This window comes from Ambystoma mexicanum, chromosome 2p, assembly GCF_040938575.1.
Source record: "Ambystoma mexicanum isolate Mex_15411 chromosome 2p, UKY_AmexF1_1, whole genome shotgun sequence".
Classification (NCBI taxonomy): domain Eukaryota; kingdom Metazoa; phylum Chordata; class Amphibia; order Caudata; family Ambystomatidae; genus Ambystoma; species Ambystoma mexicanum.
The window spans coordinates 311,308,934-311,335,777 of record NC_090923.1 but is presented as its reverse complement, the minus strand read 5'-3'; positions in this window follow the sequence as shown (position 1 = coordinate 311,335,777).

Sequence of the window (26,844 nt, the reverse complement as noted above, 5' to 3'; positions counted from 1 at the left end):
AATTGTAGTCTTGACAGTGACTATGCTAATGAATGTCATACACTTATTCAACGTTTCAGAAATAGGGGTTATCACCCGAAAACCATTGACAAAGCATGTGAGAAATAAGCCAACACTGAACAATCAGAAGGAAAATAGTAAGGTGTTAGCACATCCACAACACATTGCATTCATTACCCAATATTCTGAAGATTAATCCGCATTATATCAAATGGCGTTGAAACATTGGCACTTTCTGAAATTGGACAAAGACTTACTACTGTATGTATCTGACAAACCGAAATTCACATTTACCAAAGTCACAACTATCAAACATGTGGTTAGTCCATCATTTCTTAGAGCCATTACACGAGGAACTGATAATTGGTTAAGCAGCCCAAAAGGATTTTTCAAGTGTGGGAACTGTAAGTTCTGCAAATATATGTTAGGGAGAATTCTCCAGAATGGCTAATTTCCCTTACCTTTTGAGTCCCTCAGCAGCTTTGCTGGATTTCTAGGGTTTAATTATTTTTCACCTGGTAAGAGTGTGAGCCTTTTTACCACTCTTACATGTGTTTTGCTGTGTGTTGTACATTTGTGTGCTCATGGACCATGGAGACTCACCCACCCCTTAGGCACCATCTTTTTACTGTGTGTCACACAGCACCTTTAGTGCAGTGACACAGGGTTGTCTTTTCAGACTTCCCACTATAAACTCAATTTTCTGGGACTGACTAGTGTCTCCCAGAACATGTAAAGTTGCCATTGACTTTACCAGTCTTTTTAAATTAACAGACACAGTACAGCCTATCTTCCAATAGAGTACTGGAGGGGTTAATAGTTATCCCCTTTTGTCTGATTCTCATGGAAAATTAGTATGTTTCCCTTTCTCTAAAATGTGGCTGGTGGCAGTGGTATCTACCATTTTTATTCTACTGCAGACTATGAAAATAGCCTTTGGTACCATTCGTGGCTATGGTGGTAGCCTCAAACTCAAACCCGGTAATCCACTTTTATTTTAACTTGGTTCCGGTCGAGTTGTTTCACCATATCTTTTAGTAAAGGTCTTTCTAGTGTTTTACTCTGTGCGCCAAACCAGGTTTGGTTCCTTTGTTCGCTGTCCTTTGGCAGGGTTCTGCACAGAAGCCCTCCTTAGGCGCCTGGGTGTCTGGGTGGCCAGAATGTGAGGGAAGGTTTTGAGGCCCCCTGCACAGGGTCTCCTTGGAGACCCAAGTCATACTCTTGTTTGATTGGCTAGGTGGCTGCCCTGCCAGGACAGCCACCCTGCTGTGTGATTGACAGCCAGGGTGTGTAAATGGGGGATTTGGTGCATAAAAAGCCAGTCTCTGGGACTGGAAGGCAGAGTCGCCACTGGAACGAGAGAACCAACGAGAAGCTGAAGGAAGACGACTGCTGCAACTACTGGACACCCGGTGAAGCCCTGCTGAAGGTCCGAATCGCCAGAGGAGATTCGCAAGGAATCTTGTTCGCTTAAGCCTAGTGGGAACAACCAGCTCTCCAAACGCCAGACACCGGCCCTCATCCTGGTCGAATTTGCTGTGCATCGCTGCAGTAGATCAGGTAGCCAGTGGGACGAGAACCAGTTTGGGTTTTAAGGAGCGCACCTTTTATTCGTCGTTTTGCTCCGCTGCTGCCTTCTTCACTGGGCAGTGCAGGACTCTCCAGCTGTCCTCCTTCTTGTCACCATGATGGAAGCTTCAGGAACCATGAGCCTGCAGGAACTGCCAGGAACAACTGCCTCAGCTACAGCATTCTTCTTCATTTAAGGTACTGTGCGTTCCCTCCGACCGTGGTGAAAGTGCGGGAAACCTTTTATCTCTCAGAAGGCTTGTCCTTCTCTCCTCCTTTAAATAACTTTTCCTCCGACCAACTTTGTTTTGAACTCTTGGCAAAGACTTAACCGCAAACTACTTTGAACTGTGTGATCCTCTGCAAAGACTCTGAACCATTAACAATGGCCCAGACCTATTGACTTGAATCCCAGTTGTAGTAGCCTTTTTTAGATTGTCCTGCCTATAACTTGTTGGTGCTGTTGATTTTGAATAACCTTGTCTTTTCTCCCTTTTAAATTGGTAGAGTGCCATTTTGCTCACATGTCATTTTGAGCTTAACTTGTCCAGAATTGATTGGGTGTTGTAGTATATTAAGACTGTGATTTTCTGCTGCTTTATGATAGTGAATTGTTTTATAACTGATGGTGTAAATAAATGTATATTCTTTTACTCAGACAGCTTGAATCAGTGTTTATTTGAACTATAGTAATTGTTGTCCTTTGTGTAACCTCTTGTACTGCTCACTTTACTCTTGACATAAGTCTGGCTGCTCAGCCATCGCTAACAATTTTCTGTGTAGTACAGGCTTGTACCAAAGGTGAAATGGTACTTACACTTGTAGTCTTAATTGTGTGTGGTGTTCTAAAAGGGTACTGCATATGATTCTGCCTAACAATATGCGTAGTATATGAGTATTTCATCAACTGCAGAACCTGTTTTGTTGTCTATGCTATCATCTGTGTGTGTGGCAAGTTGTATGTGGGCAGCAAGATCAGGCAGCAGAGAGTTCGAATTAGGGAACACTTGGCGAGCGTGAAACATGTAGACCCCAAATAGCCACTCGCCTTGCCCTGGCAACTGGAACAACAGTTAGCTAATAAAAATTATTTGAGATTTATTGGACTTACAAAAACTAAGAGGGGCAATTGTGGAAATGTGAATGTAAACTCATTTGCTTCCTCAGAAGCACGGTCAATTGTCTTAACACTGACCATGAAATGAATGTATTCTTATGACCAGTCAAAAAATATTAGTCAAGTCCTGTCTGATTCGTGGCATGCCATGAGAATGTGAAACCCACGTTCATTTAGAAAATAGATTTGATCACATGAGATAATGGGATTCATTTGTTGGAACCACATCATGGGCATTGAGGCTGCCCTTGAGTTAGTACTCAGGGATTTGCAGTGTTAACACACTTTCTACATCAATTTATCCATTGATATTATAAAATCTCTGATACCACCATGGTTCATCTCTCCATTCATTAAATTGTTTTTCAAACAAGTATCTTCATTTTTCGTACGATTGTTTTGATATAGGCACATTAATTAATGCTTTACCAGATTTAAGATCATGCAATCAATCCAACACTATATCAATAGCAGTTGACCTTTTGATAATATCAATCATCCACATTTGAAATGACACTCAATTGGAGCAATATGACAATTAGCTGCCAGATTATTTCTTTAGTTTCTTCAATGTTGGATAATTCATTGTTCAACTCCGGTGACAATATACTAATCACTATTATCACAGTTCTTCACTTGTAATCCAACGTGTCTGGCAACTGGATGATATTGATTATTTATTTATGATCATTTTAGTCACTCGTATTCGAGTCGACTATCTGTAAATGTATTTCTTTCTTTGCATTTATGTTAATAATAATACCATAGAATGCTTTGTCACATGGGTGTAGTTATATCCCATGAATGTACATGAAGGGTTTTTTCCATGAAGGTTGTGATGTGTTCTGTTTACATCTGATGCCACGTGTAGTGCAAAGCGTGACATCATCACGTTCCAGTGTAGGAATGAGCCTCGGCTCGAATGACAAGCTTTATAAAGTGTTGCTTCTGCACCTCCACGGGCTGCCTAATTCGTGCTGGGATTTAACCCGTGTTACCTTTCAAACCTAATTCAGGTAAGGATTTCATTTGGGAGTGTAGACTTACCGCTATGGATACTTATTCACCATGTGATGGTTATGGACAAACATGATCCATGGAAGTCATTTTCTATTTACATTCGAATATATGTTTTCTTTGAAGTCCATAGGTATTTATAGAATGGCCTAAGCATCAATTTCGGTTTGATTTGATCTTAGCCCCTTGATACCTCAATTAGCAGACCGTGTTTTATCTGAATTCTGATTATGATTTATGATAATTTTATAGGGGAAACGGGTATTTGAACCTGGACGGCAAGTTTTTGCCACATATCTTCGCATTCATTCTTTAAAGACAAAGGTTATGCTACAAGGAACCTGGTTTATTCTTTAATCAATATACCATGGAAGTTTCATAACATTCGGTCACCACATTTTTGGTGCGGTTTGTTATATTGATTTAATTTTATTTTTAGGTGAATGACAGTGATACCGCTATAATAGGGTAAGCACGTATTTTTACTGTTTTATCTATTATCTAAATAGACTCTTTTACAGTGATAACAGCACATTATTATTAATCACAACAGGCACACATCTACTCATAGATGTAAGCCTGCTGCAGTCCTAAATAACTTTACACCATAGGGTATTCTTTTGCAAGAGGAAAGTAGTGGGGTTCCACATCCTTATTGCATGTACAATCACCTAGCATGGGTCATAATCATGACATCTAACTTTAGCAGTATTGAAAGATGTAATACTGAATTTGAATATATTGTTAATTACAGTATTTCTCATTTTCCTTTTAATGGTACACACAACTCCTCCACCCTCCTTTTTCCTGAAATGTGGTATGTTTTGGTGTTTTTTCTATGTATATGTATATTACTTTTTGCATTAACTAACTTTTGAACATACATTCATACTTTGACCAATGTTTTTTGACAATGGGTGACAATACCAAATACTGTGGTTTATTGTTCTGTTATCATTTCTTGGATATATTCAATGTAATTGGATTACTTACAGCCTTGAAGACGAGCAGCAGGTCGAAACACGTGTCGGCTGTACTGCTGAATTTAGCTGTGGAATAAACCATATTTTCAACATTACAGAGTTGTGTGATAATATATGTTGATTATTGCTTACATTTTCATCAAAGCGTGAGTTGCCCTCCCTGACCTTCAATTCTTCTGTGTATTCTAGGGCTGGGTGATTTGTAGGGAGTGTGGCACTTGCTGCTGATACAATATTTATAACCAGAGAGTGGTAAAGAGCGCACAGGAATCTATATCCATCCCATTACCCTATATCATTTAATTAATGGTTATGAATGCAGTCTCTTCTAGCTCTGCCCGCTGCACAGGTGATCCTTTCTTGTCTGGTGTCATAGTGGTTGGTGGCTAGATTTCTTATGAATTGTATGTGGTACCTTACCATGCCCAGGAAATGTGTGACTTCCAAAGGACTCTTCGGTGGGGGAATTGCCTGACTGTCTTTTATTTTTTGTTATTTTTCTTTTATGGGGTGGCCGATATGTTGTCCACTTGGAACTTGGAACTATGTTGAGGGTGAGCCTTAGATTTTCTAGTCGACCAAGGACCTTATCAAGGCACTCTAGGTGGTCGGCATCTCACGCTGTGTCAACTAGAATATTTAAGTAATAAATAGTGCACCTGGCTAGGCCCTGATTTGCCCAGGTGGGCATACTCGTATGAACAACAAATTAATCACAGTGAGAGACCATACACACTTTCACATTTTAATGCCTACAAAAGATCAAATGAATTACAAAATCTTTTCTTGGAGGGATCAAAGAAGGAAAAAGTCAATCTTAGCCCAGTGATTTTTATCAATATTGGTTTATCAAAAGTAGAGGAAAAACCCATGGACACTTATCAATTCACTCTTCAAGACAACATATGAATTGATACAGTCCAGTCAATTTGACTGGATAAATAGTAGAAATTACATGTTTTTCTTTTCGGTAAAGATACAATTTAGCAAATAACATGTGAACACAGATACATGTTGTAGTGAACAAATAACAGTGTAAGTAGTAGACAATGAGGAGATAAAAAGGTAATCATGTGTGGAGGGCCTTCATCAGGACGGTAGTATAGGTGAACAACAAGAAGGTTCCTGTGGGTCTCGCAAGTGGAACACTGTGGCAAGGAGCTCATATATCCTTTTATACTACATGAGATGGTAGGACAATGATCGCAACAGAATCTTGGTGGGGAATCCCGAAAATGCCTTGCAAGGTTGTGGGGAAGTGCGCTGAATAACTACTGCTATTGCTTCCTTTTCGGACCAGGGTGGATTAGTCAGTCTCACCGGTGCGAAGGGGAATTAATCCACGGGTTGTGCTGCTTTGAACTTTGGACGTGGAGAAGGCTGCTAATCTCTGTCGGGACGCTGTTGCGAATGACGGAGCTGAATGCTGGCTGGGTGAATTTTGGAATTAATTTGATCTTTTGTAGGCATTCAAATGTGAAAGTGTTCACTAGAATATTGCCATTGATGCTTAGGACTCCTGGTAGTCTGGCCAGTGCAATTCTGATCACATGCTGAAATACTTCAGCTGTCGAAAAAATTCCAAAATTGAGCCTCTTGTATCACTACAGGCCGCAACTTGTGGTGAAGATAGTGATATACTTGGATTCGGGGTGAAGCACACCTTAGTGATAGCCTGCTTTTTAGATAACGTTTTGAGAACAAGGAGGCACTTTGAAGATCAGCAATGACATGGGGGGTCATTCCGAGGTTGGAGGAAATGGAAAAACGATGCCGGTAAAGGATTACTGGCATCAATACCGCTCCGGCCTATTCCGACCTAATACCCCACTATTAGAGGTAACGTTATTAACAGTGCCTCTAATAGTGGCATGGGCGCAGGCACGCAGCCCATCATACCGGCAATACCGGCATGTTGTTAATCGGAGGAAATCTCAATTTAGGCGGACAAGCAAATACCGGCATCATGAAGGTGCTAATAGGGGATACCGGCATGCTGGTAATACCGGCATCGCAAACCAACCATAAAATCCTATGTGCAGTGTTCCCAACTGCCACAGGTGCACGCAATCAGCACAGGTGGAGGCAATGGAGCACACCCACACACCACACTCCTTCCCACACCAAGATGATTCCAATAGTAGTAGCAATACTGGAGCTGGAGGACATGCTTGCATTGCCACACCAGCAACAACAACAGCAACAGCAGGCACCACAGAGGAGACGCAGGAGGAGAAGGAGGGTGAGACAGGTCCAGCATGCCCCACCAGTGCAGCCAGTGTTACCATGCAGGCAGCCCCCAATCCCTCGCATCAGAGCCAGTCCTTTCAACCTAACCCCTGAGCAGATCCACACCCTGTACCGTCTGGACCGGGACACCATCACCACCATCGTGGACATGATACACGACGACATTGTCAGCCTCATTGAAATACACACAGCCTTCCCCCCTCTACTGAAAGTAGTGTCTGTGCTCCACTTCCTTGCCACAGGCACCCATCAGCACACAGTGGGGCATATGCATGGCATATCACAACCCTTATTTTCTCGCATTCTGAAGCAAGTGCTGGATGCCCTCCTCAAGAACACAAGGGGCTGCATATCCCTACCACAGACTCCCCAGGAGATTTTTGATACAAAAGTTGGCTTCCATGCACTGGCAGGCATGCCAAATTGTATAGGTGCCCTCGACTGCACCCACGTGGAGTTCGTGGTCCTGCATGCCATGGAGGTGGTGTATAGCAACTGCAAGCAATACCACTCCATCAATGTGCAGATGGTATGCAACGCTAGCAAGATCATCACATTTTGTTTTGCCCGATATCCCGGATCAACTCATGACTCTATGGTCCTGCGGAACTCCACGCTACCACGCTTCATGGAGCGACATGCTGGACGACGTGCCTGGCTGCTTGGTAAGTTGCATGACCGGCACATGGCATTGAAATGGGGGGAGAGATGCACACACCACCATGGTGTCAGTGTTGATGTGACTGCACGATGTGCACATCACCAAACACTGTGCCGCAAAGCATCCCAAACGGAACATGACACCCAAATCCTATAGGGATGAAGTAAGGTCGACACCTATCACAACATGACTAACAGTTAATCACCCCACATCCCACAAAACATGCACCACTCATCAGCGGACCTCACCCTCTGTAACACCATCCAGAAACATGCAGTGTATATGCACTATGTTGCTGTCTCCAGCAAATCGCCACACAGGACAAGTATCCTTGGGAGTGCATTGAACTGAACCACCAAGGGAATCCACTGTCTGTCACAGGGCCGCCACAACCACAGGAATGCTGCATGTCACCATGTGAAAAATCAGCGCTGAATGCCTAATATTGCAGAGGATACTGCCAACGCTCCCAGTAAGAAAATCATACAGAACACAACACATCACAAATTTGACACAAACACAGCTGTATGCGTACACAATGCATGAGCAACAAGACATCAGTGCACACCGTGTATCATCTTGAAGATGCAACCCACACCATTATTCCATGGCACAGGACACATTGAGGGCCTAAAAATGGTGTGCATACAACCAGGGACATGTGCATGTGACCAATGGTAATCTGCAGGCATGTGTGACTAGTACAGCTGTCCATAATGAATCGACTGACATATACCTTCCCTTACCTCCCTTGCAGGTGACAGTGGCTATCCCTTGAAGCCATGGCTCCTCACCGCTGTCCGAAACCCACAGAACAGGCACGAGGAGGACTACAATCGATCCCACACCCCTACCCGTGTGGTCATTGAGCAGACCTTTGGCCTGTTGAAGGCACGGTTCCGCTGCCTTAGCCGGTCAGGTGGGGCACTCCTCTACAGGCATGAGAAGATGGCCAAGATCATCATGACATGTGTCATGCTGCACAACATGTGTATCCGACGGAACGTGCCCCTGCCCCCTACATTGAACTGCTACCACCTGGTGATGATGAAGGGGATGAAGAAGATGTGGCTGCAAGTCATCGCGGTGCCGATGCACAGGAGGTACGTGCTGTCCATCAGTCAGTGATTAGACAATATTTCTGACACACATGGCTGCAGAGGGTGACATGACAGTTGGACAGAGGGCACTGGGTGTGGGGGTACATGTACACTATGCACTGTAAATGAATAAATGACACATGCGTAATAATGAATGTCCACTCAAGTCATTTTTTTTACACAACGGGTGTATTGAAATGTACAATGAAGATGAAAGTGCACTAACCCTCCACAACCCTCACCCCCCTCCATCTCCCCACACAACTCCCCCAAACAATCTCCTCCCTTCCCCCTCCCCCACAAATACCCCACACACCCACCCACCTCCCCCAACAACTCCCCCACACACCCTCCCCCGCTCCCCCTACACCCACAACTTGCCCATACACCCTCACCCCCTTCCCCACAACTCCCCCACATATGTCCCAACAAGTGTCTATTGCCTTCATCAGGCTGGCCAGTCTACTTCCTGCAACTCCCTGGACCTGGTAGCGGCATGTCCGGCCGGCGCAGGGTGCGCGATGACCTGCGGAGTGGGCTGGTCTGTGTTGAGCTGGAGGACGATGGGGTGGCCACCTGCTCCATTTGGGGGGCCGGACGCTCAGCCTCCATTGCATCAGCAATGCGGCCAAGGACCTGCCGCAGGGCTGATACCTCCTCACACAGTCTACTTGTATTTTCTGCAAAGATCTTGCCCAGGGGGGCGTTGTTATCAGCAATTATCTTGCCCAGAGAGGCTGTGTTTTCACACCACTCCTGCCTTGCTTGGGCATTGTCACTTACAAATTGAACCACAAGGGCAGTCAGCTCCTCCTGCCGCTGCGGCTCCGCCGGTACACCTGTGGCGGTGGAGGGTGCTTGGGTGTCATGTACAACTTCTATAGGCTCCACTATTGGACTCATGGCCCCTTGGTTGTACTCCCCCCCAGACTGCTCTGGGGTGGTGGCGTGGTCGGACTCTAACGATGTGGTCTGGGGGGATGGTGCGGGACTTGGTGTGCGAGGCAGTTTGGAGGAGTCATCCTCCATGGGCATCCACACCTCTTCCTGCGCCTCCTCCTCAGCCAGGAGTGCTGTGGCTGCCGCCTCCCCAACTGAACTGGACTCTGCTGAGTGTGGAGCTTCAGCTGTATCCTGTGGCAGTGTGACAGGAGTTGCGGGTTCCGTCTCGACGGCCCTTGGCGGCACCAGTGCTGTGGCATCTGGAGGTGGTTTCCTCAGTGGTGCATGGCGGTCCTTGTGTTGGGCCTTTGAGGTCGAAGGCCTGTCGCCCTCATCCTGGGCCCTCTTCCGGGGTGTGGTTGGCTGCGGGGGTGAGACCCGTGCCTCGCTGTCATGGTCTGAGCCTGTGGGGGTCGAAGAGAGGGACGGCATGAGTGATGGTTTGATAAGCATCATACATACATTTGTATAATTGCTCATCTACACAATAGAGGGTAATAGGCATTTGAGTTTGGATGATCATGTTGCTTGCTACATGGGTGGGTAATGCAGGCATAAGTCGGGGTGAATCATGTTGGGCCTGACATATGGTATGTGACATGCATATTTCTTGGGGCCTGCATGCAGTGTGACTTATGCCATTAACATCTTAGTGTGGTTTGTGTAAGGTATGGCATTGCCTTGCTGCAGGCATCTACATGTGTCTGTGCTGTGTATGACAACTTTGCTGGGAATGTGTGTGTATTGGGCCATGGCTTGCCTCTTTAGACAGACATATTGGTGGACTATCATCAGACTCTGCATTACAGTGTTTTCTTAGGACACTCACCTCCGTACGCCGATGACGTGGCGCCACACTCCATGTCCCACGCCTTCTATGGCCTCCATGCCGATCAGGCTTGTACATATGTCCTCCTACCGGGACAGTATTATGGGAGAGCTTGCTCTTCCGCCATTTGACATGGCCCAGCTCCGGTTGGCCGAGAGGATGTTGCGGACTCGCAGGCGCAATTCATCTCACCACTTCCTGCAGTCCTTGATTGTGCGGGGGTTGTTACCGACTACGCTTACTTTTTGCACCACTAGTGCCCAGATCTCCTTCTTTCTGATTATGGCCTCCCTCTTGAGGCTCTGGGCAAACACATCATCTTCATTTTCTTCCAGGGTTTCCACAAGCATGGTCAACTCATCTTCATTAAAGTTCTCCTTGCTCTGGCAGGAGGCGCCCTTCTTCACAGCCTTGGGCATTGTAGTTTTGTAGTGGTTTGGATTTCACACACAGCAGTATCCTACAGGTCCTGGCTGCTGAGGATGGCAATAGATTGTGTTTTTAAAGATGGCCACCCTGCTCTTTCCCGTTCCTGTGCGATGGCGCCTTTTCCGGTTACGCTTATTTACGGTGACCGTTATTAGCGGTCACCACTGATAGCAGTGCACCGCTAATGCCGTTTTGATTCATGCCGGTAGTGCAATCTGCGCTTTACTTGATGGCGCTAAGGGCCTTTTAAGGGACTTTAGCGTCATGCCGGTAATATCGTTACCGGCATGGCGCAAAGCTCGTGCCCACAAGGTCGTAATAGCCCTCTATTAGCGGTCTCTCACCTACACGGGCACGGTATTTATTCCATGCCGGTAAGGACAGTTACTTACCTCCAACCTCGGAATGACCCCATAGTCTATTGTGGGACCGAGGAGACATTCTTGCTTAATGGCCTTATTGGGGATTTGTATTTCGATGCGTATTCTCACCGCGCCCGGCTGTTTCAGTTTTGGATTGATAATAATGGGAGAGGCCCTTCGGATAGGGCCGACGATCTTTTCGATGTTGTCTTTGGGCTGGGAACATAGCTCAGGGGTAACGCGTTAGTCCTGGAAGGAAGACAAGGCAGAGCAACACAGGTTTCAATCCCTGTCCCGTACTTAGAGATTGATATTGTAAGATTTATGTTTGACAGTAGTCACAAATGTACTGAACAACAAAATCAGTTCAGAGACTCCAAATGTGTATATTCTATCATTCTTTGATGACACTGCTTTAGAGCTTAGCTTGAAATGGGCGAAGTGTGTGTATGCCATGACATTAACAAATGCTCTGGTATCGATTAGAATGGGCGTGGCAACACCAGTCATTTTCACCAGGCACCTTGGTTGTCTGTGTCGTCAGAGACCTGGGCCTAGGACAAAGGAAATTAAGAAGATTACCCCGTCGTCAATTATTTCTCTGGTCAACTCAACTTGTGCCATCTTGGCTACTGGGAGTCTTTGTTTGCTCTTTGTCAAAGTAAATGGGTCTCTGCATACACAGCCACATTGACCACAGATGTGGCCTTTGGTCGGACAAGGTGCTGGACGAGGGAGTGTGTTGGCGCAATATGTGAAACATCTGTCAAAGTGAAGATGGTTTTTCAGTTTTTTTGGCAACTGTTTGAGGTTTAGAGCGTGTTCTGAAAACAGCATATGGATCTTCAATTTTCACTTTTTATATGTGGAGTTCATTCTGGTGGCTCTGACTCAGCTAACACAGGTGACCTTACCAACCCTAATATATGTTTCAGGGATAACTCAATTGACATAGAATTTGTTTCCTTAGTTTTAACACAAAACAGCCTTCTAACTTGAGCTTGTACCTCATCTTCTTGGTTGAGGAGAGTACATGTAAATAATAATTGGTGTAGGCATGCATGAAATGCGTTCAAAGTTCCATCTCTCTGTTTGGTATCTCTCAGAAAGAACCAGCCATAGTCTGGGTTTACCATTGGAGTTAAATGCTTGGACAGTCTGATATGAGTCATCAGCATCTGATAAATGTGGTGAACAGCTGGGTCAGCCGTCTAGAAGAGAGCAGATATTTTTGCATCGTTATTATCTTCTCTGGTGACTGAAAAGTCAAGACGTTCGACCCATTGTGTTCATCTGGGGCCTTGACTGCTTGATGTGCCCAGGACATCAAACTCTTAGAGAGGTGATAAGGTGCTGTGTTGCCGAGCTGCTGCTGTGGGTCCCTGGGCTGCACCTGAATCATCAGCCATGGTACATGAGCGTCTCTAAATGGTTGTGTGTGAGTGTCCTAACTTGGCATATATCTGAGCATTCTTGTGGTTAAAATATTATGCTTCATCTGGTAGGCCTTTGGTCTGAGGTGTGCCACCTGTCTTTCCTTTTGCCTTTTTGTTTTTAATGTGTGGAGGCGCTCGTGGAAGGGAAGCCTAGTGGAGCAAACACAAATCCTGGGGGAGCCACAGTGTGCAAAGAGATGACACTGTGAGCACACCCATCTGCTGTGCTGGTGCAGCAGTGGCAGACCGGCGCGGATCATGCTAGCTGACAGCCTTCAATGATGGCCACAGACTAATGCAGTGGGTTGATTGCTGCGAGGGTTAGTGGGGAGAGCAATGTCCCTCTCCTTGACGCCATTTATAAAATGTCCGGCAAAGCCAGGCCTGGGGTGGCGCAGAGCATGTATCTTGAACAGTCTAGCCTTTGATTCAAATAAAAGGCTGCACACACCTGCTGCTTATATGAACTCCGCCCATAGAGTGCCTGTGAGCATCTGGGGGCCCCCGTTTATTGGCTGCATGTCATGCCATGTTACAAGGGCACGTCCTTAAAGGGCTTGCTCTTAATCCTACCACTCGTCACTTCAGATAAGTATTCCTCATTTTGTTATATTTACTCATTGCTGTGGGTGAGGTTGGAAAGCTGTTTGTCGATTTTGTATAGATGGTGTAATTGTTTAATTACAACTGGTTTGCTTATAATAATGTTCCAATGAATTTGCTTGAAGGAGTGAAATTGTTATCACCGAATGCACATGTCATGACTCCCCATGCACCGCGAGGAAGAGGAGTCCTGCAGTGTTATAGTGTCTCCCACATTTTTATGGTCAGACATGTTTCTCAGTTTCTAGAGTACCGATGGGGGTGCATTCTGCCAGCGGTGTGGAGTCCCCTGTCAGCTCACATTATTCCTCGCTCGGAGCACAAGTGTTATTCCCGCCCTATCATGTTTTCTTTGCACCCCCTCATGGAAACATTGGTTCCCACTTCAGCAGGAGCGGCTCTGTGATGGTGGAGAACAGACAGTGTTTCACTCTTCTGCTCTCAGTTCCCTTTCTTTGGGAAGAGTGCCCTTTCCCTCTGGCTCTGCTGGTTGGGCACAATCAAGCCCAGAGACATTTTCCCAGGGCGTGTCTCCAAAGGCATCCCAACACCTTATCTCCGCCTGCTTGTTGGAACTTTGGGGTCTCTTACAGAGGTAGTAACATATTTTTTGTCATGTTGCCTTTTATGCCAGGCTTGAAAATGCCAACCTCTATAGGTCATGTAGCTTCTAATATGGTCTCAATGGTATTAGCTGGAGGGCGTCTCCATCTGCTAGATGGGTAAATGAGATCTTTTAAGGACGCAGTAACATTTATTATGTCCCACTCTGATGTACAAGTCAGTTTCACATGCTTCGAGCCTGCTAGGAAGATGGACCCACTTTAGTAATTGGGTTGTGTGACTGGTATGAGCGTGGTTCATCCCTGGTCTATAGCTCACTGCGTTCAGAAAACGCAGTTTCCCCTTTTATACATGTATGGGATATACAGAAAAGAGTTCATATGGAGTACATTAAAAACAATCATTTAAATACATTTTATTGGGAAATTAATCTTTTAGCCATTCTCCGATAACAGAATACTCGTCCTTCCGCAAATCATGAACATACTGAAATGTATTTAAAACAGTACACAAATAATTGATATAGACACACTTCATAGATAGACAGACCATTCAAATGTCATATATCATCTTCAACATTTCATATGTATACTTTAACAAATACAAGCACCATTTCATGTACATACACATGACAGAAGTTCATATGACATCCTCACGGAGTTTTTGTACAAAAAGAACAATTTAAAACAGTGCTTCACAATTATTCAACCCCAGCACCTTCACCATGTGTAAAGACAATATTTATTTTGGCATAAATAAGTCGGTCGTCTTGTCACCATGCACTGATTTTCAATATCGAACACGGATTGGTTTTGACATGCATAGCTTATTTGCGCTACGTCTTCATCTGGGTAAGCAATTTTTGAAAAGCTAATCACTAAAACGATAACTTAACTCAATGTTAATTTATAGGGCCATAAAATGTTGTGGCAATTGTTTCGAAATCTTTTTTTGTCCAAGTTCTTCACATACTATTTAGCGACTGGATGATGATTTGTTCAAACTGTATACAAGAGAGTAACAATACTTACTTTGGAAACCCTCTATCAGTGCCCATCACTTAACACCACACAGTTGTGTGACACTACTCACAAATGGGATAACAGAATTCTCTTTGAAGCTATGAATTAGATTGCTTTTTAAATATTAGAATACTAGACATTGTCAGCACGGGTAGGCTACTTTAAAGGTGTACTGCTTACTCTCTTACCTGAAGAGGACAAGTTGAAACCCACGCATCAGTTTCCATTCTTAGTTTAACTACAGTGAACAAGGCATCATGCTGTCAGACATCCGCGTTCCTGGGTATCGGTGTACCAGCATGCAATTACCTTCCGGCAGCTGTGAAGCCAGTTTCGCAGCATTCACATGTATGAACAACACGGCTTCATTCTCTCGCATGTCCGCCTCCCTTTTTGTAAACACGCCGTCCTTTGATAACATTTATGTGAAGCCATTTTATTAACATAGAGAAAGAGCCACAGCATGCCTAATTTGATGTAATCATGGCAGCCATTTTATAGTATAATCACCTAAAGAAATCCCCTTCTTCCAGCACATGAAAGCCTCTTTCTAAAATGGTACATCTAAAGTGGTTCCTTATAGCTTAACTTAATTGTTATCTCTTCTCCTCTAGCTGAATGCATGTTTTCAATTCCAAACCAGAAGATATCATCGGACCCATGTCCTGCCTCTACATAATGCTCCACTAAGGATCTATAAAAATGTCTTGTACACATTTTAGTGTAATGTTCATTGATTCAAACACATACTTTTGAGATGTTTTTCCAACATATACATTGTGGCACGGACACATAATTATGTAAATTACGGTTTTACGTTCACAAGTAGTGTGTGTATGTAACTCCCATTCTTTGTTGTGAAATTTAAAATCAGTCATTCTTTGTGAAAACGTACACGTCGCGCCGTCTCCACAAGTGACGTGAGTTTTAATCGGTGGAATATGCCACATCGCAGTAATATTGATTGATGGTTTGCTGCAAATGCGGGCTGCTCGCACTAGCTGCTGTTTACGACTCTTTCCTTATTTCAAGGCAAATAATGGCAGATTACCATTGGTCACATGCACATGTCCCTGGTTGTATGCACACCATTTTTAGGCCCTCAATGTGTCCTGTGCCATGGAATAATGGTGTGGGTTGCATCTTCAAGATGATACACGGTGTGCACTGATGTCTTGTTGCTCATGCATTGTGTACGCATCCAGCTGTGTTTGTGTCAAATTTGTGATGTGTTGTGGTCTGTATGATTTTCTTACTGGGAGCGTTGGCAGTATTCTCTGCAATATTAGGCATTCAGCGCTGAAATAATGGCTTGGTTAACGTAAGATCAAATGCCCGCAACTGATGCCAGTTTTTTCGAATTGCACCATGAATGGCTTTACTGAATTGGCAATAAGTAGATACACATACAAGTCTTTCTGTGTTTTCTCTTTTGTTCTTATCTGCAAGTACTAAATGCTCATGGTTCATAATGCATTCTCTTTTCCGGCTTTGTCATATCAGTTTCAGTGGATTGCTCTATTTTGAAGCCTGGAGTGTAAAATGTCTGTTTGTTTATTAAAGTTACTTATACTTTTACTATTATGGCTGACATATAAAAACATGCCATAAGTTAAGTTTGTTCACAATGATTTAGGGTGATGACTGGAGAATGGAAGTGTCGTGTTCTGGTCTTTAGGTTTCTGGAACAAATCTACTTCTAGAATTCCATTATTGTGTGTAATGTCCAAGTGAAACATTCTGTATTGGACTCACATGAAAATTTAAGATTTTCATCCAAGCTGTTAATCCAAAAAATATAAGAATTTATGGCATTTCGGGGACCTAGCCAAAAGATAAAGATATCTATGATTCTTTAAGAGGATTTGCAGCGGACTTTGGGCCTAATTCATGGAACGTTTTCCTATGGGATTGTGCCGTTATAAAACACTTCCATGAATCAGGCCCTAAATGTGAGTATCTTCAAACGATGACATGCATAGAATGGTCAGAAATTGGTGCAAATGTTTGACTTGATTAAAGAATTCATGCTTAAATACAAAATAAAACTATTTGCACAATTTTACAATGAAGTCACTTGGAACATTATGAGGAGCATGATTTCAGGAAAGACTAGAATACTGTTATAGGAGACTGGCAACAACATTTCTCTATAGAATTAATTTAAATTACTGTTTTTGTTACTTCCCACATGAACACTATTCTGCATAATTCTATAGTTCACTGCACCACCCAGTCATCTCCTGTTTTGTCACACCATCATGCATGCACCCCACTCAAAGACTGCATCTGTTCTTTGAATTGCTTATTATCTATGTCTTTTCTGTGAGTAGTGCCACCAAGTATGTTCAATAAATACCAAGGTACAGGAAAAAGTATGCACCCAAAGCTGCACAACAAATAGCTCTACAAAACTACCACTTCCTGGCAAGGCTATGAAAGCTAAATATCTCAACCAGAAATGTAGTTTAACTCCAAAGCAGAAGGTAACTTCTCCAAAAGAGTCAAATCTGCAATTTCAGGAAAGGTATTGCCTGCAACCAAATGTATTTAACATCTCTAAGAGACAAGTAATTCCTCGATGCAATCGAGAGCAATTGTATACCTTGAATTATGAGCATTAAATGAAATGAAATATAACCAAGTTAATGTTAATCGGTTAGTCACTACACATGCTTTCCACCTACTATATGGCTGCATATGTAGATACAATCAAACATTTCTCCCTGTCACCACTGCACTCAATGCAGCCTGGAAGAGCATAGCAAAAGTCATATGCTTTTCCTCGTGGCACTTTTGGCTGCATGATCGCTCCTTCCTCTGTATAGATATTAAGCATGGCCTTCTCGAATCTGACCTACATCTATTCTCTGGCAGTGCTTAGAATCAGACCTTTGTCTCAACAATCATCGAGCCTTGCTGTGAGGAGAAAAGGGGCGCATAGACAAAGTGGTGATGACTACCAACAAGACTGTTTAGATTGAAGCACTAAGGAACCATTTTGGGGGTGCATTAGTTTCCAGGCAAAGTTTTACTTGGCAAGTGGCCATTGCCATAAATAGCCTTCAACCAGGTTTTCTCTGCTGCTGAACGGCCACTTAGTATCACCATCCAGGTTCTGCATGAGATAACGTGTGTCCTGCTTTGTGTTTCAATATACAATGCAGAGATGCATAGTTTGCCATGTCTGATTCAGTTAAGGTGGACAACTAAGGATTTGCGGTATCTCATGCTCCTGTAATGATTGAGCAGCGTGCAGGTGGAGGATTGTGGCCGGGGATCCATATCACAGGCTAGACACACTGCTGTAAATATTGGCTATGTCATTTAAAGGGAGTGTTTTACACAAAAATTGATGCTGTCCATCTGGATAGTGCAGTTAATTAGACCCAGCTAGGGATAAGAGAGTTGATCATATTTCCCTATTTTCCATAAGGAAGGTTTACCAATAGACTCCAGGCTTAGATCGTATGCCCTTTTGATCTCTAACATTTTACGTATTGGTGGGTTTCGCTGTAGGATATCGGTCACTCTGAAGCCGATTGTATTCAGCTGTTAACCCTTCTTTGGTAATTGGGAAAGAGAGGCAGGCCCCTGCGGGTTACTGGTAGAATTTCTTCCTGTATGCACATTGAAAACTCCATGACAAAGAATTTCTTACCTGACTGGCTGAATGCAGGAAGAGGGCCAGATCTTGGAATGCTGTTTGATTTTAGGGTGGAATTTGGGATGATGGAGCGACGTTCCTCCTGAATCAGCTGCTGGTTATGTATGCAGTGCCGACGAGGGGATTGGTGTTCCTGGCTTACGTCAAGCTCCAAAATATCTTTGATATTAGCACTTGGCATTTCTTTTTTAACCTCTTTGGAAAAAATATGCATTGAGCTGCCTTTTAATAAGGTCAATTTGGACCTATTTTCCAAGAACAGTCTACACGTGTAAACTGTGATAAATAAGTGTGCAAGTTTACTTCCGGTTTAGCAAGGATGTCACAGGCATGTGCACTTTATTTTCAGATGAGGCTGTCATCATGTCAAAGACTGAACAGTGCTGTCTTTACTATTGGTAACTATAGAGGCCCTTTTGCAAGAACGTATAGGTCATGCTGTTGAGGACATGGAAGAAATTAACGTTTACAGTTAAACTTGAGACAAGAATAGTAAAGTAAGTATCCACATTTTACTACCTTGGTTTGAAATGTTCCTCTGAGGGCACATGTGGCAACCGGGTTGAGATGGGTACCACACATTTAAAGTAGATGACTGGGGTTTGATATCTTTTGACAAATGCTGTGTAGGCTCTGTTATTAAAGATGTGCTGGAAGTCTCCAAGGTGAAACTGCTGGAAGTATATCAATCTCTATGGCGGAGAGGGTTGAGCTATGCCAACTGCCCCTACCCTACATGCATCAGAGACAAACTATGGAGACAATAGGCATTCCCCATTGATGGCGCTCATACAGTTTACGTTTTGAGATTGTATATAGTTGAGCTCCCATCCGACTCTCAGCTGTGGTGGACTGTTTTTGAATGTTTGGGGCCTATACCACATGCTGACTCATCTTTGTAAAATCATCCCTGTTGTACCTTGTGCTGACTCATCTTTGTAAAATCATCCCCGTTGTAGATTGCACTGGCTAATCTTTGTAAAATCATCTCTGCTGTGGATTGCGCTGAATCATCTTTGTTAAATCATCCCTGTTGTAGTTTGTGTGGGATGTCCTAACCCACTAATCCAAGCCCTGCAACATCACTGTGCATTGCTGGCAGCAGAAACCTCAGAAATGGCCACTGGAAAGCATGCTGCTCGCTAGAAATCACCAGAGAGGGCGCAGTGAAAATATGAAAAATAGGCCACCATCTACTTTTGGATATGTCAGTGGTAACACAGGAGACCACTGCCAAAACCCATCATTTGGCTGCCCACAGAGCAAAATCATTGCAAAAGAAACAGGGCTGTTTGAAAAATCTGTTTTTATTTGGTGTCAAATTTGCAAAAATCATGGCTCACAAACCACCCGAAAAGATCCAACCTCCTTGATGGGTGGTCAACATCATTCTACTGCAAGAATCGACATAAATATAAGGTCCACAGAAGTATGTGTTATGTGAACAAAGTCCACTTTTGAGGATTGCTTGCTGGAAGAAATCTGTCAAAAATGGGTGTAATACCATTGCTCACCTCTATCAGAAGCCGGCGATTTAAAACCATTTTGTGTAAAGTGGTACATTGAGCCCAAACTATGCCAAAGAAAGACTTGCTATCAGAAGCCTAAGAGGTGGAGATAATTTAAAACTATATTCTGAAAAGGCTTGAAGTAAGAAATTGTTTGATGTATGTGTTCAAAATGTGAGTTATATTATAAGATAGGACAATTTTTAGACATTGGGTTTAGGAGTTAAATTTTCCCACACTGTGCTTCAAATAAATTCCACACCTCTCCCTGAACAAAGGAAACTTCCCCCTGCCCTTGGCTAAGAGATTGACAGGCTGGTGCAAAAGGAACTGGGAGTGGCACCCTGGCCTGTTGCTCTGAGTAAAGAGAAAGGAGCCCTTTAACTGAATAGAAATGCTAATTCGGGTGTGACTGACAACAAACTGCTCTGCCAGGAAGAAGGACATGTGACCCTCTGAGTCAGCCCAGCTCTGGAGGCAGACCAGACTGAAATGTGGATTTAACAGTGGAGTAAATATATGTTTTAGAAAAATGCTTATAACCAATTGTACTGAACTGACAAAAATGTGAAACTTTGAGATTGTTAAAATGAAAAATTCGCTCACAGTTTAAGACTAAGCTGGAATCCATGCAATGTTCTGAGACTAAACCCCGGAATTTATTCATATTGTAGCCACTGTGTTTATGCTAGGAACATGAAAAATTACAGAAATATGCCCAGGTGGGGTGTGCATGCATGTCTAAAAGTTGGTGCAGAACTAATATTGAGAAACCCACCAAAAGCGCAAAAAAGTTGTCATTTCTGAACCAAAGCTCTTAGGAAGATGAGAGTTGAACAGAAATGTACCTTAGGCAATCTGTCATGTTATTTATGTAGTATTAACAAGTTGTATATATTGTAAATATGTGTTTTATGAAAAATAAGATATACTGTACAGGGACAAAGGGGAGGGTTTTCCCCTAAGCCATAAAATGACACATGATGACACACTGCTCCTTTCTCCAATCAGGGGACATGGAATCCTCTGACCTATAAGATCCTTAGAGGCTTGGGCATAGAGAATCAGCCTCCCCACCCACTTTGGAAATACATAAATAGGGACTGCTGAGGACAGACAGCACAGTCACACTTTCCACTTCTCAACTGATTTCTTGGCGAAGCACCCTGCAGGAATATCCAGATATAGATCCAGAAACCAGGCTCCACAACCAAGCTCTAGAACAAAACTCTAGAACCCTGAAACAGAGGCCTAACGCAAAAACTGAACTCTTTTCAGCAGGCCTTCAGAATCTTTTGCAACCTGATTCTAACCCCTAAACTTCCAAGGGGCATTTCAAAATCCAACAGCCTGACTGAGCTGTTTTGCTGTTCTAGCTAAGAACCCTGTGCTAGAAGCCAGATCCAGACCCAGAGAGCAGAGCTGTATCCAGAACCCGTCAGATCCAGTCCAAGGGGCCACTACAGTGCCTTGCTGACAGCAGAACCCAATGCTGAGACCTGTCCGGTGGTGAGAAAACCCCAGCCAAACCCTTGACCAGATCTTTGACGGGGCCCACTACATTCCAAAGCCCAGGAGTGAGTATTTAGTCTAGAACTTTCCATATTCATCTCTTAGTATTAAGTAACCTATTCCATCCATTCCAACCTATTCAGAACTGCATTATAGAATATTGTGTCCATCCTGAATTCTTCTCATTATATTGTCTTTGATAATTGTAGCATCAATCATCTATGCGCTGATATTTCCCTGAAGAGGGACAAGTGTTTTGACGGACAGAGGTCAGAGCGGAGGTGCCGCTGTTCTGGTGGCTGCCAGTTGAGTGTCTTGCTTCTTCATAGCTCCTTAATATAAGTCCATATTGATTCCGAATCTTTAAAGCGCAATCTGTCATTTTGAAATCTTGATTCTGTTTCTGAAAAATCTACCTTCACAAGAACCTCTGTAACTTTTGAACCGCACGTCCTAGAACCAAAATTTTGAAGCTAAGATCCTAAGCTTTCTAGCAAACCTAAAACAACATTCCAATTCCTCATAGTTGCCACGAATTGCATTTTGATTAAATTTCACCACATGTCAAAATAGCTGCTTCTTGTTTTCAACTGCTGAAATTAATTTTCAATCTGATAATCATTCATCAATCATTGCTAGTGTTGACCTGAACCAATCCAAAGTAACTCTCACTAATCCTGAATCTCCTTTAGTGAATTAAAATCATTTTTAACATTTTTCAATTCATTGCAAATCACATTCAGAAGAATTTTAAAATCATTCCTGTGTCTCTCTAAGCTTGCTGGGAACTGGGATTGAACTGCATTATTGATTGTATTCCTGAAACCTATGTGCCCTCATTTCCATCTCTTCATATTGCATAGTGGGGGGAGTGATTAGTCACAGGGGAAATATCTTTTGTGGAAATATTATCAAGTTTTATTTCTATGCTGCATTCTTTCCTATTATTGCATTTCCTTGAATCCATATAAAGTATTATCTGCTACAGTATCCTTCCTATTCCTACTCCTAACTGATTAAAGAGATTGTTGATATTGTAATATTACCCATTGCTGATCATTGTTCATATTCATAAGTGTGCTATTCAGATATTATTCTATTCATAAAAGTGTGATATATATATTGTTCAATTCTTCAAATAAACCTTTTAATTTGCAAAACAAACCTACTTCTTGGAGATCCAAAGAGAGGGGTGTTATATAAGGGTTCATCATCCAGATTTAAAGAACGTTTGACATAAAAAAATATAAATAAGGGTTTCCATTTGGGCATCCCAGACTAGGCATTGACTTAGTTGGAATGCTGGATTGAAGATACTTACATTTGTGCTGACTCATCTTTGTAAAATCATCCCTGTTGTAGCTTGTGCTGACTCATCTTTGTAAAATCACCCCCATTGTATATTGCGTGGACTCATCTTTGTTAAATCATCCCTGTTGTAGCATGCGCTGACTCATATTTGTAAAAATCATCTTTGTTGTAGCTTTTGCTGACTCATCTTTTTAAAATCATCCCTGTTGTAGCTTGAGCTGACTCATCTTTGTAAAATCATGCCTGTTGTAGCGTGTGCTGACTCATCTTTGTAAAATCATCCCTGTTGTAGCTTGGGTTAGAGAATTTGCTGGAGAGAGCCTACAGACACAGAAAGGGGGTACGAAGAAACGTCGGTAAATGACAGGATTTCTGCAGCAGTTGTGAGGCCTTTCTTGACCTTTCTGGTCCAGAACTTTCATGTTTAGTGATACCTGCAGTTTACAAATTGGATAGTAATTGAGAATCGCAAAGCAATATCGGCATTCACCCAATCCAAGAGATTATTTACAGGTTGAGGTTTGGTCAGTTTACATTAGCTCATTTTTGTTTGAAGTTAAAAAGGGGCCCCGGGAAACATTTCTGCATTTATGAAATGGGATTTTTATGGAAACTATTAACCAGTGCTCAATAATTGGCAGAGTTATAGTTTGGCAATGAAGGTGGCATAGGTATGGTTGCTTTTGAAATCATGACTGGAAAAATATTTGGGTTTTGTTTTTCTGTGCTGCTATCATAACATCTCGATGAGAATGTGTTTTTTCACTGAACTTGAAAGTCTTTTTTAAGGGAACCATTACCATAACGTCGCTTTTATAATTGCTAAGATTTTTCATTTGAATTTCAAAGATTTTTAAGAGAAACTTATCCATAACTTACCTTAAGCTAAATTTTCTGGGCCTTTTTTGTTTTTTTATTGATGTACAGTACCATCACAACAGCACCTATTGGGAATGCCATGTGGCCTTTCCCAGTAGGCATTTTACCCAGGACATGCCCGTCAATTCCGCGCCAGCTGAACTGCCTGCTGAGCATGATCTGTGGCCATCTCCATTGGCTACATTGACCAGTGCAGGGACTTCTTGCTTGTCCTGGCCACCGCTGACCTACCCTTTGTCCCACTAGGCAAAACTACCGGAGTAGCTATTGGCCATAGGCTGCAGCCATGAGCATTGGGTGCTGTGCCAAGGACATGGCCTTCAGCCTTTGGGCCAGCACTATGCCCTGACAAGGCACCTGAAGTAGGTACTAGGTCAGTGGGTATGCCCAGTAGCTAATTAACCCAAAATATGGGTCATTGGCCTCTTTACCAGGGCCCTATAGAACCAACTAAAGTGGACATTGGGCTGCCTGAGGCAAGGCTGTGTAGCCATTTTGCCTCTAATTTGTTTGACAAAAGCACCTGAAGTGGCCTGGGTCTGTGGCCCACTGGCCATGGTCTGGTGTCGCGTTTGGAGAACTCAACCTGGGTTTTCAGGCCTTCAAAAAAAACCTGCAAATAACAAAGTCCATCCTCTCGAAAATGTGTTTATGGTCACCAACCATGGGCCTATTTACCCATATTGTTGGTCCATAGGCCACTGGCCAAGGCGTATGGCCATGACCCGTGATCACTTTGCTGTGGTCATGGCCTTTGGCCAGGCACCACCAGGTCCTCACCCATTCCACACGTCCCACCAAGCCATCCAAAGTGTCCACATGCCATGACCAGCCATGGCATGTGGTCATTCGTCTTGAGTCATAACCTTCTGTCATTATTCAGGCACTATTAGGAACATCACTAAGGCAACAAATGTATGTCCCACAAAGAGCCTTGTCACAATATATTTGCAACATTGACAATATGATATAAAAGTCCTCTGTCCCAAGGCACCGCTTCCTGTTCTCGTGCATCCTCGCTCTTCACTTCTAATATGAATGTGGCTGACATCTTCCCATTTTCACATGTACGTGACTGTTTCTTTCAGACACTGCACTCTAAATACCTAGCGTGCATATTGTGCCATGATCTTGTTGTCCTGCATTGTTACGGTTATCAACGCTTTTCCCCTTGGAACATCATTATCATGTATCCTACCTGTGTAGTGTATGGTAAATGGAAACTTCAAACATATACATGTCAGAGGGACCACAGTAGCATCCCATTCATGATCTCGGTATTATGGAAGAGAAGATACATGAATGAGGATCATAAGCAGGCATTTTAATCACTTCAAGGGACCAAATGACATCCAAAGCATTCTCTTGTTTTTTTTTTCTTTGTATACTAGCTGTCCCCGGCCACGTGTTGCGGTGGGTCAGTCTGGTTAAATGGAAAAGAAAGAAAAGAGAAAGCGCAATTTCACAATGCTTGTGGCTAGTTTTTAATGGCTCTGGCAGTTCTCCAAGACGAGGCAGTTTAATTTTCCCAGCAGCGCAACACATTCCATTTGTTTCTCCATTAAATTTCAGTGCCTTGCAATAAGGACACACTTCAATCATGGTGCCGATGAGAACATGCTGGCTCAAACTATAATCATCAGCTGGGTTGTACCGGAATGCAAGGCGATTGTAATTGCGTGATTGCTGAGCACAGAGTCGTGTTTGACGCTGATCTGCTGTTTCTCATTGACGTCTTTCAGCCACTCTCAGCCTGTTGCATTCATTCTGTTGAGAACAAAGCAGATCTGAAGCTGCAGAACGCGATCGCCGTGCTCGCAACCGTACATCCTGAAGTCTGGCTGCACATGTTTGAGTCATTGTAAATCGGAAAGACTGAAATGGAATTGTAAAATATTTAGTATAGCATGTGTTGCTTTTACGTCCAACAGATGGCGCTGTTTTTCAGTAAAATATTTAGTATAGCCTGTGTTGCTTTTATGTCCAATAGGTGGTGCTGTTTTTCAGAAAAAGCATATTTTTACCTGTCACAGGTGTGACATCTATATATAGTAGGTATATGAAAACACGTGCTTATTCAACTGCAACGTTGTGTCAAAATGTCAAAGCAATCAGTGAAGAACTTTGTGAGATTTAAGATTTTGAACAAACAAAAATTTACATTTTTATTTATATAGATGGTATTCCTGCACTTGTGTATAGGCGCGTTACAAATATCACATGTGTGCCACCAGGGTTAGCTGTTAGAGCAAAGGTGTGAAATAGGGAATTCCTGTGATCTCCAAAAATACATTGCATTGGGTAAGGTGTGGGTGATGGTCAGACTCTAGCCATCCACATTCTTTCTGTGAGCCTACTCATCCGTACCCTATATCCCAGTGTATTATATTCAGCCTAAGGGCTACAGCACAGTGAGCTACATGAGCGCAGAGCTCTTAAAGGGACCAGCTCGACTTTCTTCTCAAATGATATGCAGAGTCCTTTCAATGGGTGGGCACATGGGGCACGCGCCGCGGGCCCCTGCCTTGGGGATGGCCCACACCTAGCTGCCTAATGCAAAGAACATTAAATAAATAATATATGTCATGATATTGTGCAGCCTGCTGCTGTGGCCTCCAGACTGCTGGCAGGTGTGGATGACAATTTGGACCTGGGATAATCAGTTCATCCTGTAATGTATTTTGTGTTCACTGAAGTACAAATCTTTGCATGCATTCACGGGAGCACAACCTGTGTAGCGTGTTCACCTTTCGTTCGGGAACATATTGATCATGTCCAATAACCAAAGTTGAAGTGCATATAGATAGGTTTATCACCGGTAGCTCATTGTTGTAAACACTTGTTACAGAGATCTGTGTTCCCATTCCAGACCACAGGACTAAATGTCAGCAAGACAAATCCAGGCTTTCATCTCTCTCGCAGGTTGATAAACAAACTTGAGAATATACATTTTGATGATAGTAACCCCTACTGTGAATCAAAACAATGTGCCTACACCAGAAAGCGCTAGTTCTAAAACTATCAGCATTAATATTGTGCAGGTCTAATGAGTGTTGCAGTGGGAGAGGTGGTTATGTCGCAAA